Genomic DNA, 7,027 nt, shown 5'->3' on the forward strand with positions numbered 1-7,027 from the left:
CTAGGATGTGGGTAATAATAAAATGAGAGGCACCGAGTAGTACCCAACACCAAGCCCAGTAGAACATATATTTGAATATTAAACTTGACTAACTCTATGCCATTATACTATTCTCTGTGTATTTTATAGGCTTATCAACAATTAATAAGTGATCCCTGTGGTACTGAGAGTAGATGAGCCATTAGAACTCTAACTTGAGCTATTCTGAGTTGGTGTGTGCAAACTCCAACCTCCATAAATCAAGCTTCCTATAGAGAAGGCAAAAGTTCTCATGGCAAACGTGAGCATGACACACATCTCTGTGTTGTATGCCAGGTTATTTTCTAATTATATTTTTCAAGGATTTCACAAAAGGTGCAACCTTTTCAAAGCTATAAATGATGAAGCAGGCTGCATAACTAAGTAAGCCAATGCAACCTCGTGCCTATATATTTAACAAAAGACGTATTCGCCGTCAAGGGAAGTAATTGCAATTGCATCTCAGCCACACACTTCACATTTTCTATGACAATACTCCAAATTGCCACAAGTTTAAACACACAGCAGGAAACTGCCACACAAAGATAAAGAAATCCATTTGCTATAGATTTAATTATAAAAGCATTTAACTGCACTAGTAGTGATCACTACATGGTAGTTCACACAACATTAAATGTAGAGCCTGTTAGTAAAGATAGATAACCTCGGAATGGAAAGCCACTTACGGAGCGCTGAACTGTTAGAAATGTGAGTGTCTCAAATGGGCATTTCTAAAAAGCCAAAGACCAGGCCTGCTCAAATCTTTCACCCAGTGCTCAACCTCAGATTCTCTTTGGAAGTAAGTTGGATAAATCATACACTCTCAGATTAACTACTCTTACCAAATTAAATATGTTTAAGAGAGTATAATATCCAATTATACAGTGTAGAACAATGACACTATTAGTAAAAAAAAAAAAAAAAAAAGTACTACTTGGGTCCCTAATAGATCATTTTCACATTCTAAAGCATTCTCCAGTTTAATTAAAGTACTTCCATTATAATTATTTCAAAAGAAATGTCACTTGAACTTCATAATGTACACCTTGCACTGTTAATAGCAGAATAAAAATCCTCAGGAGCACACCGACAGAAGGCACACAATCAACGTGTCAAGGTTAGTCACTGAAAGTGACTTTACTGCATAGAAAGGTGTTTTAGAATTTGGTTCAGAGGAGCCGAGACCCAAACAAGCTCTTAAATGAGAGCCAATGTCTTGCCAGGGCGCTTCTAGTTTTGGCTGTTTCCAAAGTCCCAGGTCACAGAAAAGCCCTCAAACAGGAGCGTGTCATAAATTTTATTGATAGTGTCAGGTAGAGAACTGACAGTCACTTAGGATTCTAGAGAGCCTGTAGTGAATTATCCCTACATAGTCTTGAAGGGATATCTTAGTTTCCTTTCTATGTCAATGATAAAATATCTTGACAATACAAAACAAAACCCAAACAAGCAAAGCTTAGGGATGAAAAGGATTTATTTAATTTACAATTCCAGGTCACAGTCCATCATTTTGTGCAAGTCAAGGCAGAAGCGCAAACAACCAATCGCAGGCAAAAGCAGGAAGAAATGAATGTACCTTCACTGCTTGCCTGAGATTTCTTCACTCTTCCACAGAACTGGGTGCAGCCCATGAAATGGCGCTGTCCATATTCAAGGTAAGCCTCCCCACCTCCACTCGCAATCAAGACAATCCCCCTCAGACATAACCACAGGCCAATCTGATCTGGGTAATTGCTTAGACTCTCCTTAGTAATTTTAGGTTGAGTTGAGATGACAGCTAACATAACTAGCATAAGGTGTGTTTAATATTTTGACATGACACCATTGTCTACAAATGTGTTGGGCCATGTTCAGCAGCTATCCTGGGATGGATGCAGCACAAAAGACAAAGGCTGGATGTGCCTGAAAGCATTCCCTCATCTGCTCTTTATTAAGCTTTCAATAAAGAAAAAAGTATGCTTAATAATATAAGTGAAAATGGAATATATGTACACATCTTTAAAAATTATATTTCCATATAAAAATAAGCCAATAAGAGGGAGACAAGTATCAAGCCATGATAACAAAGTATTAGCAGGAAGGTCTAAAATCCAGGAACACACCCGTCAAGCAAAAGTTAAGGAAAAAGTAGGAGGAAGAGGAATTTTGAGATACATACAGGACATTTTCACTCTTCTGGATAGTTCTACAGGATCAAGGTTTAAAAATATACAGGGCTGGCTTCATTAATTAAATAGCTGAATAACACAACTTGTCACAGTATACTGTACAAAAATCTTCAGGCTCATAGTGACTCCAGCCCATCAAATTTATCAGTGTAAGTGGGAAGAGAAATTCATTAGAATAGATTAAATTAAATAGTTTAGTTGTTCATTTGTAGGCAATTAAAATCTGTATCGGGTGAAACATGATATAGTTGTAGCTAAATTGTGCTAAAAACTTGTGGGTTTTGTAATGGGACCTGCATGTTTTTTACAAAGACTTGATCCTGAGGATAGTAATGAGGTTAAGATTTGGAAACGAGAATAGACAAGGGGAAAAATTTTTACCATTTGTAGCTTGCCCTTTACTAGTTTCAAACTGTTTGATTTTGTCACTTCAAAGCCCTTGCAAAAGGGAATAGTTTACATATTTAATGACTCAAGACTGTTCAGAAAAACTGTAAATCAAACATATACAATATATTTTTCTGTAAGTCGATATTTTTCCATTCCCGTTGCCTGTTATAATTTATTATATAGTGCAATTCCATTTTCTACCACTTAACTTTTACAAATGAAGATCTGCCATGTTTTCCTATCCTTCCCCTAAGGGCTGTAGTCAATTGTAGCCCATTAATTGATAGAAAGATTAACATCAAAAGCAAATATGACATTAGGAAATCAGAGTGATTTTTGTTTCATCCACTAACCAACACTTGTCTGAGAAACTTGAAGAAATGAAGATGATGTTTTCATCCTGACAAACCTGGCAAGGCATATAAACAGCAACTCAGAAATGAGGTATTTCTCAACAGCAAATCTTAATTTTCCTTTTGTTGAGCTACTAAGAAAACAGATTGACATTTTTCTAGTTCCTGGTACTTGACAGTTCAGGCAGCATTAGTCTGATCAAAATAATAATGATTAAAAAAATATAAAAAGCAAAATCTTTTCTCCAGCCTCAAAACTGCTGAAGACAGACTCTTGAGGAAGCATTTTGAACAATGAGGTTGGTCGGCAGCAGCATCAGAGTCTTGGACTCAATCTTAGGTTTATCTCTCTCAGCTGTCTCTTCTAGGTTCTTGTGAAAGGTGTCACACCATATTCTAGGTATAGTACAGATGTTGGGGTTCCCTTCTTTTTAAAAAAAACATCTGAAATCCTTGTCAACTGCCCTATATCTTTAAAATGGATAATTACTTCATTTCCATTACTAAATACTTTGGTATTTTTTATGAATGTGGGGCCCTTGCATTTGGGACATAGTTGTTCAAAACTGAGACACATTTTTTGGTGAATTTTTCCTTCGATGAATATGAAATGTCTTTCCATATCTCTTTTGATTAATTTTGGTTGAAAGTTTATTTTATTAGATATTAGAATGGTTACTCCAGCTTGTTTCTTGGGTTCAATTGCTTGGAAAAGTTTCTTCAAGCCCTTTACTCTGAGATAAAGTCTTTGTCCCTGAGGTGTGTTTCTTGTATGCAGAAGATTGATGGGTCCTGTTTTTACATCCATTCCGTTCATTGGTGTTGAGAGATATTAATGACCAATGGATATTATTTCTGGTTATTTTTATCTTGGTGGTTGTGGTGGTGGTGGTGGTGGTGGTGGTGGTGGTGGTGGTGGTGGTGGTGTGTGTGTATGTGTGTGTGTGTGTGTGTGTGTGTGTGTGTGTGTGTGTGTGTGAGTGTGTGTGTTTGGCTGGTGGGGAATTATTTATTTCCTGTGTTTTATTGGATGTAGTTAACTTCTTTGGGTGGAGTTTTCCTTACAGCATCTTCCATTGGGCTGGATTTGTGTGTAGCTATTGATTAATTTTTTCTTGTCTTGGAATATCTTGTTTTTTCATCTATGATGATTAAGAATTTTGCTAGCTTTAGTAGTCTAGGTTAGTGTCTGTCGTCTCTTAGAAGCTGCAAGACATCTGTCCAGGTCCTTTTAGTTTTTAGCGTCTCTATTGAGAAATTGGGTGTAATTCTGATGGGTCTGTCCTTGTAAGTTACTTAGTCTTTTTCCTTGAAGCTTTTAATATTCTTTCTTTGTTCTGTACAGTTAGTGTTTTGATTATTATCTAGCAAGAGGCTTTTATTTACTAGTTGAATCTAATTAACTTTCTGTATTCCTCTTGTATGTTTATAGGCATCTCTATTTTTAGGTTGGGGAAATTTTCTCCTATGATTTTGTTGAAGATATTTTCTGGTCCCTGAAGCTAGGACTATTCACTTTCTTCTATTCCTATTACTCTTATGCTAGGTCTTTTAATAGTATCCCAGATTTCCTATATGTTTTGTATCAAGAACCCTTTATATGTAACACTTTCTTTGACTGATGTATCAATTTCTTCTATTGTATCTTCAGCACCTGAGATTCTCTCTTCCGTCTCTTGAATTTGTGGGGCCTGTGTCTTTTGTTCTTGTTCTCTTTCCTAGGCTTTCCATCTCTAGGATTCCCTCAGTTTATTGTTGTTGTTGTTGTTATTGTTTCCTTTACTGCTTCTACTTCCTTTGTAGGTCTTGGACAGTTTTTTGTTGTTGTTGTTGTTCACCTGTTTAATTGTGTTTTCCTCTATTTCTTTAAGGGGTTTATCCATTTCTTCTTTAAAGGCCTCTATCCTCTTTATACAGTTGGATTTAAGGTTATCTTTCTGTGCTTCGGCTGTGTTAGAATATACAAAGCTTGCTGTAACAGGATTGCTGGGCTCTGCTGGTGTCATACTGCACCTGTATCGTGTTGACTGTGTTCTTATGCTGCCCTTTAGCTATCTGGCTGTCCTTGGTGTTAGTTCTGGTAACTGTACCTCAGGTAGACATGAATGGCCCTGGGGTCCTACAGGCCTCTGCTGGCTCTGCAGGCTGTGCTTCTCTGCTGGCTTTTCTGGCTATGTCCCAGGTGCATCAGGCAGGTAGGAAATAGGGCTCTAAGCTGAATGGTGCTGGGCTCCCCATCAGGCCTCCTTAGGATGGCAGTAATGGGGCTTGGGCCCTGCATGCAGCTCACTGCTGCTCACTCTGGCTCTGCTGGCTGTGCCCCACATGGATCAGGCAGAGAAGGCTCTATGATGAATGTTGCTCCTCAGAATGGAGGGTGATGAGTGTCCAGCTGCATGCAGCTCACCACTCCTGGCTCTGCTAACTGTGTCCCAGGTGGATCTGGCAAGTATCCAGTCACTAAATACAATTTCACTGAACCAGATAGTCAGTATAAGGAAACAAATATAACTTTCCATATCTAGATGTGAACATCTGATATTTAAACTCAGTCTCAAAGTTTGGTTTGGCAGTATGTATCTTTATTGCCAGAATTTGCCATGTTGAGATAGGAGGATCAGTAGTTAGGAGATATCCCTGTGTGCCTAAAGAAACCCTGCCTTGCAAAGAGTGAAAAAAGCATTCTGTTTCAAAGTAAACACTTACAGCACTTTGCTGATCATATGGCAATTTATCTTTTTTTTAATGATTGAACGTTGTATATTATTTTATTATGTAACCACATTTTAGTGAAGCTGAAGTATGCAATAAATTATAGATACAAAATACAGTGCATTCATTATAAAACCTAACCAATCCCCACAAAAGCCATAGGTTATCTAACAAAAACCCCAGTGTCAGGCATGGGAAACCTCTTTCCATTCCCCTGAGGTGTCTCCCAGAATTAGAAGGTATGATCCTTTTACTGAAGACTCTACTCTTCCAAGAAACAAAGCTGGATCTGACTGAAAGCCTCCTCCTGAACCAGAGTCCTCATGGTACTCAAAGATGCTATACCAGATACCAAGGGGGGAGAAAAGCAATCACTAGTCCTACCCACATGTAAAGCTTATCAACCACAACAAATGAGCAGCATAGCAAATTATCCCCCAAGGATGTAAATGTGGCATTTATATCTTTTTTTTAAGTTTTTAATTAATTTATTCTTGTTACATCTCAATGGTTATCCCATCCCTTGTATCCTCCCATTCTTCCCTCCCTCCCATTTTCCCCTTATTCCCCTCCCCTATGACTGTTCCTGAGGGGGATTTCCTCCCCCTGTATATGCTCATAGGGTATCAAGTCTCTTCTTGGTAACCTGCTGTCCTTCCTCTGAGTGCCACCAGGTCTCCCCCTCCAGGGGACATGGTCAAATGTGAGGCACCAGAGTATGTGAGAAAGTCATATCCCACTCTCCACTCTACTGTGGAGAATGTTCTGACCATGACAATTTAAATAGTATATAATTATAACAGGAAGTGAGGTTTAACAATACTTTCAAAGAAAAAGACATATAAAATTGTGTTCAACAAATGATTATGTACTTTACAGCTATTTGTGGAATCAGTGGATTAATTATGTCCTGGATCCTTGCTTATGAAGTGTGTGTGTGTGTGTGTGTGTGTGTGTGTGTGTGTGTGTGTGTAAGAGAGAGAAAGAGATAGACAGACAGACAGACAGAGAGAGAGACAGAGAGAGACAGAGAGAGAGAGAGAGAGAGAGACAGAGAGAGACAGAGAGAGACAGAGAGAGAAAAGAAGAAGAAGAAGAAGAAGAAGAAGAAGAAGAAGAAGAAGAAGAAGAAGAAGAAGAAGAAGAAGAAGAAGCAGCTTGGTGCCATCTTTTATCTGTTTCTTGAATAGTAACCTTATTTGCAGTTTATATTCTCATACAACATATTCTAATCTGCCACATGTAGTTGGTACCAAGTCATATAAAGTTTTAAAAATATAATTGACTGTTTTACTACATATAATAATATATATTAAAGAGCCAATGAAAAACTTTTAAATTATTTCATCTGAATATTATGGTTTTTTTTTCTCTTATTCTCTCAGT

The sequence above is a fragment of the Acomys minous genome (genome assembly GCF_964271855.1).
Source record: "Acomys minous genome assembly, chromosome: 13".
In the NCBI taxonomy this organism is placed as follows: Eukaryota; Metazoa; Chordata; class Mammalia; order Rodentia; family Muridae; genus Acomys; species Acomys minous.